Below are 11,685 nucleotides of genomic sequence, written 5' to 3'. Positions count from 1 at the left end.
TCGGTTCGGTTAGAGCTGAGAAAAAGTGGTAATAGGCACAAAAAAAAAATAAATAAATAAAAAAATAAACACATCTTAGTAAAACCAATACCTTCTCATCTTCGTATTGAACCTAAAAGTAATTCATATACATATAAAACCCTTATTTCAGATGCTTGTGACTAAAAAGTTATCTTGTAATTGCCATTGTCAATTACATTAATAATATATTAAGAGTGTCAAAATATTATAAACGAGGAGAATTCGGTAATTTTTTATAGAAGATTGTTGAGAATTTAACTATCAACGATACTTATAAATTTTGAAATATTCTACACATAGTCTATATAATAATAAAACAATATATTGAGTTGTTAAAAATTATAATAAATCATATAATATATGTTAATAATAATAATGAAATGATAAGAAAACTGGAATAAAATACTAATAGATGAACCGTTTGCCAAGGATTCTGTAAAGGAACGCTAGTGTCGGAAAGTCTGAGCCTGCGCATTTCATTAGTCTCCCTTCAGAGCAAAGGGATGATTGTCGCTTATGTAGTGTTCCCAGATCGTCTATATTGTGACGTCGTCGGTCGGTTATAGTATTTCGCGTATATAACAAATCTTATATATTTTTTTAATAAATATTGTTCGGATTGTATATATTATTAGCTTCTGGTCATTTGGATTATATTATTGTTATTTTTTTTTGACCCTTTTGCAAACGGGAAGGGGTTAAAAATAAGACAATGTGTATACTTTAGGCCTCTTTCAAGCTCAGTGATTTATTTTGCCGGCTGGACATCGAACGAGGTCGTGGCTCACCTGAAGAGTAGACGGTGAGTTTATACATAAAACTGTTTTCTTAACGTTATGCGAGTCTTTTAAAGAAATAATGACGTAAAAAACTCGACTTTTTAATTTGCAATGTACTTAAATTCTCTGGAAACCTTGAAATAAAAAAATGTACACATAGACTCAGTAAGGCCGGCTTTAATAATCCAAGTTTTACCCCGCGAACTACATCTGATCGAAGAGAGCTTATATAATTCTCTGAGGGGACGATATACGATACAAATTTGTAATTTTCGATAGCACAACGATAATGGTTTAACTACAATATTACATTGAATAATAAAATTAGCTTCACAGGCACGTTAATGATTATACTACAATAAAATTTCAATACCAAATTCTCAATATCCCTTTTTAAATTTTGTTGTGTTATCAACACAAACAGGTGATTTGTTATGGTGTTAAAATACATTTTATGTAATCATTAATATATACATGAAAAAAATAAAACCGAAAATTATTTTCTGTTAAATCAATAAAACATTTGTTTATTAATTTTTTTATTCCTCTGGCGAAATTGTTGTTAAATCGACAAAAAATATTGTTGGTTCTAAATTAACAATAACTGTTAATTTTACTAAGGTTTTTTTTTTTAATGCAATAACTTAAAACAATTAAATCTAAGACTCTGTACCATTAACTATATACATTTTAAAGTATTAAAACTTTTTTACCCACTATACATAAAATCAATAATATATTTTTAATTGAGTTCAATGTTAAATGATTTTTTTTTTGTTGATTTGAAAATGTAATTTTTGCATTTCGACATTAAAATTATTTTTCTCGTTTACAATTGTGTTCTTCTTCTTCCTCGCCTTAATATCAACTACTTGGGGTCGGCCACCCTTATTCTAAACTTCCATTTGACACGATCTCTCACATCCTCTACGTACACATCAGCTGTCCTCATATCGCATTCAATAGCATCCCTCCTTCTCTTTTTTGGTCTTCCTCTACCTCTTCTTCCTTCAACATTCATTTCTATAACTGTTCTTACAGCTTCCGATACTTCTCTCCTTATAACATGACCAAACCATCTAAGTCTATTTTCTCTCATCTTATCCACGATTGACGCTACACCTATACTCCCTCTTATATGCTCATTTTTTATCCTATCTTCTCTAGTCACTCTACTCATCCATCTAATCATTCTCATCTCTGCTACACTTATTCTCTGCTCTACTTTCTTATCAACTGGCAAACACTTTGAACCATACATCATAGCTGGTCTCACTACAGTCTTGTAGAATTTACTTTTCAGCCTCATTGGAATTCTTTTATTGCATAAGATACCAGACGCTTCTCTCCACTTCAACCACCCGCACTTAAATCTGTGTCTTACGTCCTCGTCAATACCAACGCTCTTTTGCACAACTGACCCTAAATACTTAAAACTCTCCACCTCTCTAATCACGTCCTCGCCTATTGTCTCTGGTGTCCTTATTTCACCTTACTTGTGTTCTCCTTTATCAAACTCGAACTCTATATACTCTGTCTTACTCCTACTTAATCTTAAACCTTTTTTTAAAGAGCTCATCTCCATAACTCTAGCCTTGGATTAATTTCCTCCCTATTTTCTCCTATTAACACTATATCGTTAGAAAACATCATGCACCACGGCACCTCTTCTTGTATTTCTCTAGTAATTTCATTCATCACTATAGAAAATAAGTAAGAGCTTAAAGCAGAACCCTGATGCACTCCTACTCTTTCCCAAAAAAACTTCTGTTACTCCTCCCACACTCTTTACCCTAGTACAAGTGTAATCATACATATCCTCTATTATATTAATAAACCTTTTCGGGACTCCTTTTCTCATTAATGCCCAATTTAGAACCTCTCTCGATACTCTATCATACGCTTTCTCTAAATTTATAAATACCATACAAAGCTTTTTCTTTTTTTTTCCCCTAAACTTATCTTTTAGTTTACAATTGTGAATAAATAATTAATATATTATCTACTTTTTAGTAATCCATTTTTACTCATATTTGATATAGTAAATATTTAACTTAATCACTAAAAAATTTGAATTTAATTTACATAATTTTAAAAATTATTTATAAAAAAATAAAATTTAAACTCTGTAATGAGGAATTATCAGTTATTTTAGCTTCGATGCAAAGCTGAGGAGGTATTAGTTTATTACTATGATGTGTTTTTTTTTTTTGGTTTTTTACCACTTTTTTTCAGCTCTCGCCGAACCGATTTCTTTCAACAATATGTCAAAAGATCACAAATCGTATCTAGTTGAAGACACTACCCTTAAAAAATTAAAAAATTTCCCTCACTCCCTGCAAAGGGGGAAAATCTCCAAAAAAATTACAAATTTAAAAATCGCTAATTTTTGTTCACTTTTTTTTACTTAAAACTGCCATAACTTTTTCAAAAATGAACAAATCAATATAATTTTTTTTTATAGATATATGAGGTATTTACCTATTATTTGGTATATTTTTTTTATTAATCTGACCCTTTATCGGACTACAGGAAGGATTCAAAATGACAACTTTTTCACAAAAAATTAACTTTTTCAACTTAACTTTTGAAAGTGTTCCGGAAAGTTTAACACTTTTATATAAATCTTAAATTAAAGCTTATGTAATGTATTTTATTATGGAAAAAATAATTTTGGACTTTATTTTGTCTTCACGGTGAAAATGGCTACCAAATGCTATTTTTGTGTGAAAATTCTTGATTTTATTTTTTATATTTTTTACTTTATAATGCTATAACTTTTTGAAAAATGTATGGATCAATACAATTTTTTCATGAGAAGTAGTATTTATATACATTTTTATTTTAATTTATTTAATTTTCGATTTTGTATTTTACATTTTTAACTTTATTATGCTATAACTTTTTGAAAAATGTATGGATCAATACAATTTTTTTATGAAAAGTAGTATTTATATACTACTATATATCTTTATATATCTTTCATTTGACATACTGTTTTTTTAAATCGGACCATTTCCCTATATACGAGGGGGGTTCAAATCTAAAAAATGCATGTAGAAAGTAGAACTTTTTCAACTTAACTTTTGAAAGTGTTTGGGAAAGTCTGACACTTTTATATATATCTTAAATTAAAGCTAATGTAATATACTTTATTATGGAAAAAAAAAATTTCGGACTTTATTTTATCTTCATGGTGAAAATGGCTACCGAATGCTATTTTTGTGTGAAAATTTTCGATTTTGTATTTTCCATTTTTAACTTTATTATGCTATAACTTTTTGAAAAATGTATGAATCATTACAATTTTTTTATGAGAAGTAGTATTTATATAGATCTTTCATTCGACATACTGTTTTTTTAAATCGGACCATTTCCCTAAATACAGGGGGGATTCAAAACATAAAAATGCATATAGAAAGTAGAACTTTTTCAACGTAACTTTTGAAAGTGTTCCGGAAGGTCTGACACTTTTATATATATCTTAAATTAAAGCTAATGTAATATACTTTATAATGGTAAAAAAAAATTTCGGACTTTATTTTATCTTCATGGTGAAAACAGACATTAAACTTAATAAAAAAAATACGATTTTTGTAAAAAAATTCTTTTTTATATTTTTAACTTTATAATGCTATAACTTCTCGAAAGATGTATGGATCAATATAATTCTTTTTTTTGTAGATGCATGATGTCTTTACCTATCATTTGGTATATTTTTTTTATAAATCTGACTTTTTACCTGCCTACAGGGGGGGATTCAAAATGACAACTTTTTCACAAAAAATTGACTTTTTCAACTTAAATTTTGAAAGTGTTCCGGAAAGTCTGACACTTTTATATATATCTTAAATTAAAGCTAATGTAATGTACTTTACTTTACTTTAAAAAACTGTCTAATTTTTGGCATGATTCAATAACATCTTTATTTTTTTTTTTTTTTCGATTGCCTTTTTACAGTACTCACAACCACTTAACTTAATTTTTTTTTGCACTCATTTTTTACACACTTTTTGTTAACTCTGACACTGATAATCAAGAAGTGAGTGCTGGACTTATTTGTAATTTTATCCAAATATTCAGATATTCATTTTATTATTGACATCATTCTTATAATAATCTACTTATCTATATATATAATATATATATATATATGTGGGTACTATTGGTATCTAGATGGCACCACTTTTAGGGTCTGGAGATAGATAGTGGTATCAAGTATATAGAGGGAGATTAAATCAAGTCGTGAGTCGGCTAAGACGTGTCTCTATGTATATTCTTTAGTTTATAAGTGTATTCTGTTTTATATAATATTTTTTGTGTTGTGTGAATATTTTATATAGAGTTTTTCGTGTGTATTTAAATATATGTGTTATTTTTGTTTGTTAACATTTAATAGAGTTTTTGTGTATTAATTTATAAATATATAAATTAAATAATAGTATTGCGTCTTCGCTCTGTTCCTGTAATTGCCTGTTTGCATTTTCCCACATTTTTTGGGGGCCTGTCCGGGATAATCATCGGTCAACAAACGGGAATAGAGATTGGAGAAGATATCTTGTCTACTCAACATCCGGAAAAATTCAAACTATTTGTCGTGTATTATATAAGTGTTGTTAGTGACGAAAATATATAAAACGTTTTTGTAATTGTATTAGTATACGACTCCATTTTGGTTGAGTAAACGCGCAATTTTTCTTTGTTCGTTTTCGCGAGATCTAGTTATTGTTAATCGGTTTCTAACATCAATTTGAATTTGATTAAACTTTTTGATTATATAACAGTTCGAGATGCCTAAAAATAAAAATTTTAATGAAACTATGGACGAAGTTTCTAGACTTCGAGAGGAAGTATTTGCTTTGAGACTTGAGCATAGCAAATCTCATTTAAGCTTTAGAGATGTTGAAGAATCACTGTCAAAGTTTTCTGGTGATGATGCTTATCCAGTTAATCGATGGATTGAAGAAATTGAAGAAATGGCTAGTGTACTACGTTGGTCCGATCCTGAGAAGTTAATTTATGGTAAACGTTTATTAATGGGAACGGCTCAATTATATATTCAATCGGAAAGAGGAATTACTACTTGGACAATTTTAAAAGATAAACTGAAGAATGAGTTTAAAAGTCGTATGAACACAGCTGCTATTCATCGTTCACTATCTGAGCGATTTAAGAAAATTGATGAATCGTATCAGCAGTATGTTTTCAAGATGAAACAGATTGCTCAGCTAGGCAATATTGAAGAAGATTCTCTTATTGATTATATTATAGCTGGTATAAGAGACTTGGAAGTTAACAAGATGATACTGTATGGCGCTACATCCATTGATGAGCTAAAATTGAAACTTGAACTGTATGAGAAGATGAAGTTAAACGTAAGGGCAAATACAAAGTCAAACATAAACTTCAGCGAAAAAAAATATTTGAATGAATTGCCTAATGCTTCATTTAAATCATATAAACATGAAGGTCAATCAGCAAACATTAATCGTTGCTACAACTGTGGTGCAAAGGGTCACCGTTCTAGTTCTTGTCCTGATGCTAGTAAAGGATTTAAGTGTTTTTTATGCCAGGAATTTGGTCATAAAGCATCATCATGTTCTTATCGTCCATCAACTAGTCGACCAAATACTGATAGAAGTCAAAGAGATGAAAATGTTAAAATACAAGTGAATCAAGTTATTGATGGCATATATCCTACTAATCGTATAAGTAAATTAGTTGATATACAAGGTGTAGAAACTAATGCTTTAGTTGATACTGGTAGTGATGTGAATCTCTGTCGAAGGTCATTTATGTTGAAGTTAGATGAAATCACAATTCGTAAAGATAAAACTTTACTAGGAGGACCAGGAGGAGTTAAGTTCTACACAGAAGGTGTATTTACTTGCAAATTAAGTGTTGATGGATCATCATATACTACTGATATTTATGTTGTTCCTGATGAAGCCATTACATGTGACCTGTTAGTAGGAAAAGTTATATTTCAAACAAGTGCTGAACTGCACATAAATCCTAAGTGTGTGAGAATAACTAAATTTGAAGAAGAAGAAAATCAAATAATGTCTATTAATATACCTTGTAATCAGCTCAACATAGGTGCATCAACTTATAAAGAGGAAATTAATAATATAGTGAAAGATTATGAACCAAATAAAGTAAAACATGCACCGATTGAAACAGTTATTTTACTAATGGATGAAAAACCTGTATATCAAAAACCACGGCGCCTATCTCCAGCGGAAACATGTGAAGTTGACAAACAAATAGAAGAATGGTTACAAGAAGACATTATTAGATCTAGTTGTTCTGACTATGCTAGTCCAATAGTTTTGGTCAGGAAGAAAGATAACTCTCTACGTCCCTGTGTAGATTACAGGATGTTAAATAGGAAAATAATCAAAGATATACACTCTTTGCCATTAATAGATGATCAAATAGATAAATTACAAGGAGCTTAGGTCTATACAAATGCTTTTGTGGAAGAGAGAGATGAATTACGTAAGGAAGCACAAGAACAAATTTTTAAAGCTCAAGAAGAACAGCGTAAAACTTTTAATAAAAAGAGAAAGGAAGCACATAAGTATCACCTAGGTGATTTGGTTGCTATTTTGAGGACACAATTCAAGCCACTTTCCAAAATTCATAAAAAGTTTTTGGGCCCATACCAAATAACCAAACGTAGAGGACCAGACAGATATGAAATGGTCAAAATTGGTGAGTCTGAAGGTCCCATTAGAACATCATCTGGTGTTGACTATATGAAGCCATGGAGCCAAATGGATACAGATGATGAAGAAGAGATGGAAAACTGTCAATCAGTCGAGACGACTGATCAAGAAGAGGGTCGAAATATGGGTACTATTGGTATCTAGATGGCACCACTTTTAGGGTCTGGAAATAGATAGTGGTATCAAGTATATAGAGGGAGATTAAATCAAGTCGTGAGTCGGCTAAGACGTGTCTCTATGTATATTCTTTAGTTTATAAGTGTATTCTGTTTTATATTTTATTTCTGTGTTGTGTGAATATTTTATATAGAGTTTTCGTGCGTATTTAAATATATGTGTTATTTTTGTTTGTTAACATTTAATAGNAGAGTTTTCGTGCGTATTTAAATATATGTGTTATTTTTGTTTGTTAACATTTAATAGTTTTTTTGTGTATTAATTTATATATATATATAAATTAAATAAAGTATTGCGTCTTCGCTCTGTTCCTGTAATTGCCTGTTTGCATTTTCCCACATATATATATAATATATATATAATAGCCGCAGGTACGTATACTTTAACAAAGATTAGAGGATAACATCCTTATAATATTATAAATATATGATTAAGTGATATAGTTCATCATTTTATACTTTAAAAATAAGAATATATATTATTAAAATGAAAAATTGTAATTATTCAATAGATAGGCCTACAGGTATTACTAGATTTAACATGAAAAAAAAAATGTGCACAATATTTAATATTTGTACTACAAAAATGTATACCGCCCCCAAAAATTTGCCGCCCTGGAGCAAAAGCTCCTTTTGCACCTATGTTAATCCGGCTCTGGCTATAACTTATTGAAAAGTGTATGAATCAACACAATTTTTTTATGAGAAATAATATTTAAATACCTTTTTTATTCGACATACTTTATCTTAATCAGGATATTAATAAGGAACTAGCAGATCATGTAGCTTTTGGAATAATCCACCAATGTTTTAAAAGTAAACACTATCTAAAGATTTGCATGGAAGCGTTTTTTTTTATAGTGATTTTAATCACTGTCAGATATCATTATACTTGACTCAACTATGCTATGTCACCACAGTGTGTCTACCCACCTGTGCTGGGTTTTTTATTTTGTATAATTCGTGTCTGACTTATATTTTTGATTTTTGTTGACATTATTCAAAGCAAAAATATGTGATTATTCTATTTAACATATAACTAATGTCGCGAACCAATAAGTTTTTGGTAGAAAGGTCACTAGAACACCAACGTAGGACATAATAATAGATAACTTATTTATTATAACATTCCACTTTCTTTGCTCATTTTATTTGCTCCATTGTCGTCTTAAGAAGCAATGTAATACATTAAAACTTCTCTATTTTAAACCGCAGATTAAATTTTGCACAACAAACGTACATGTTATAAGAATTGCTTACATATAGCGCAATCCGATGTTATTAATAGGATCCCAGATTTCAATAAGAATAATTTTTTGATATACTGTTTATATTTTATTTTGACTATTTATTTTGACAAAATGAAAAAACATTACAATTTAACAATTACAAGGTAAGAAAAAATTTAAAAAATGTTTGTGCATACATTTAAAACTATAAAATAAAATCATAATTGTGTAGGTTTAAATTATAGAAATATATCGCCCCTAAGATAAATCATTGATTATATATGTGAAAGGCAAAGTCCACTGTGAGATACGCTGTTTATTTACCTTGTAGAAGTTTGTGTACATTGAAAAATTAATATCATTATATTGATTATATATCATTTTATTAATCATATATTGTATACGGTGAGATATATCACTAAAAAGTATAACAAGACGTATTCTGTAACTAAAATTACTGCAAAAATATGAGTACCGTCTGCGGTGTGCTATTAAATATAGGATTATTTTATTATTAGTATTATCTATGTTAGTAAATAATAAAATAATAAACTATTTATCGGTATTATGAGCTAATATTATCCCATGCTTTATTAATTTGTAATACTTTTCTTTTCCATAAATATTATTTACCATAAAAAGAAATAATGTTATTTGATAAAAGTGTACAAGATTTTATTATTTTTCAAAAAATTGCAATGAAAGCCAAAAATTGTATTCTTACATAATTCTTAACAAAATCACAAATACACTTTTTACATCAGATTTTCAAATTACATCAAGAAAAATTTTTACAAACCTTATTTAGACCTCTATTAGAGTCATGTAAACGACTCCTTGTAAAAGAATTGAGTTCTTATTATGTTTTAGTTATAAAAATGTTTGCAAATATTTTTTAATATTTAAATGTTCAATAGAATATTTACTACTATTTATTTATTTTACTTAAAATATTAAAAATTATTAGTTAATACAAAATTCTTTTCGAATTAAAGAAATAAATACTAAAATTTAATTTACTTGATTTAAATATTGTGTTATTGTATAACTCTAAAAATGTTCGAAAAAACAATTATTTGTTGAGATCTATACAAATATTATTTAAGCTATCTAAAATTACCCTTTTAAAAATATTAATAATGTATTAACTAGTAACACCCATTAAGCAGCTATACTATAATATATTATAAATATTTATGTAGTCATCAAAACCTACGCATTTGTTTAATTTAAAATAAATACGTGATTATAAAATACTTTGTTGATTAAAAAAAAATGTAATTCTACCTTTATTCCACCAACATTATTTATTATTGTAAAATACCCTAGAGATCACATAAACATATAAAATACATGTTGTCATTCTTTGACAATATCATTTCAGGTCCACGCCTTGGGCGTTGGAGTATATGAATTAAATAAATAATATGGAAAAATTACGCTTTCCGTGACAACTACAATAAATTAAAAATATATATATATATTATATTTCATAATACTAGGCAAACATTAAACGTCATATCGTATAATGTTGTCATCGTCAATCGTTCTAGTATTCTGGTTGATGTCATCACCACAGAAATGTTCAAATAGGCGTCCAAAATAATTCATTTCACTCTATTCATTACTTTAAGTTGAATATTGTAATTTTAAATAACTTCTTAGTGTTCAATTATTGAAATGATACAACTATCATATCACATTTTTTTTTTTTTTAACAATTTTAGCAGTCTCAAACTACATAAAACATTTTTTTATATTATAAAAAAAAAAAGGATTTATATGTAATCAAAGTGTACAAAAATTGTTTAAAAAAAATTACAGTGAAAAGATAATAGCATCAAAAGTTATAAGAGTTTTTATTTAGATCTGCTCCATAAGGTATATAAAGAGGTTTCACAAAAAAAAAATTACAATTTTTTAACACAATTAAAATGAAAAATGATTAAATACCATTTTTATTTTTATTATTGATAAGTAGTTTATTTAATTACTATTACAGTTTTTTTCTTGTAGACATCTTATTGCAAATTTGTTTTTAATTACTACACAAATATTGAATCTTTTTTTTTGTTTTTTTATTATTTTTTTTTTTTTTTTATTAAGAAAATATTACAATCTGTATACATAATACAATAAGTAAAAATGACTGAACAATGTGTTACAACGCATGAATATCGTGCATGAAGAAGGAGCCCATTGACACCACTTCAAAATAAAAGAATAATAATTAAAATTGTGAAACTAAATTTGTGCTAAAATGAGTTAGAGAAGGTCTCTAGCCCAGTTTCTTTTGAGTCGACGTAATGGGTTAATAGGGTTAGAGGGATTATGGAGATTAGATATTAGAGGGTTAGGATGGTTTTGTGTGTCACTGTGGAATTTTTTAAAATAGCAAGAAGCAAGTTCAGGAAGTGTTAGAATTTTTAGGTCTTTGTGGAGAGTTTGGTTACTAACATACCACGGTGCTCCTGTTATAATTCTTAGGTTAATTGATTGAAAGGATTGAAGGATAGAGATATTTGATTTTTTCGCGGATCCCCAAATTTGAATACCGTAGGTCATGGCTGGGCGTATGATTTGTTTGTATATTAGTAGTTTTATATTAAGTGGCATATTAGAACGGAGAAGATGTCTCAGAGAATGGAGACGTAGGTTTAATGATTTTCGTTTGTTTTTTATGTGGTAGGCCCAATTTAGTTTTTTGTCTAAATGGATGCCTAAATATTTAGTGTAATCATGTTGAGGA

At 28.4% G+C, this 11,685-nt stretch overlaps 1 protein-coding gene across 1 annotated transcript in view; it reads left to right on the top strand.

Moving 5' to 3' along the window:
• Positions 1–551: 551 nt before the first annotated feature.
• The window catches only part of LOC126896504 (cyclic nucleotide-gated cation channel alpha-3), a 59,284-nt gene continuing 48,150 nt past the window's right edge, over positions 552–11,685 (top strand). The window contains exon 1 of the mRNA XM_050669351.1: positions 552–823. The gene's annotated coding sequence lies outside the window, so the exon portion shown is untranslated. The remainder of the gene's footprint in view (positions 824–11,685) is intronic.

The sequence above is a fragment of the Daktulosphaira vitifoliae genome, unplaced genomic scaffold (genome assembly GCF_025091365.1).
Source record: "Daktulosphaira vitifoliae isolate Bord-2020 unplaced genomic scaffold, ASM2509136v1 Scaffold_1, whole genome shotgun sequence".
Classification (NCBI taxonomy): Eukaryota; Metazoa; Arthropoda; class Insecta; order Hemiptera; family Phylloxeridae; genus Daktulosphaira; species Daktulosphaira vitifoliae.
The sequence above is the reverse complement of the archived record's forward strand: the minus strand, read 5'-3'. Positions and strand labels throughout refer to the sequence as shown.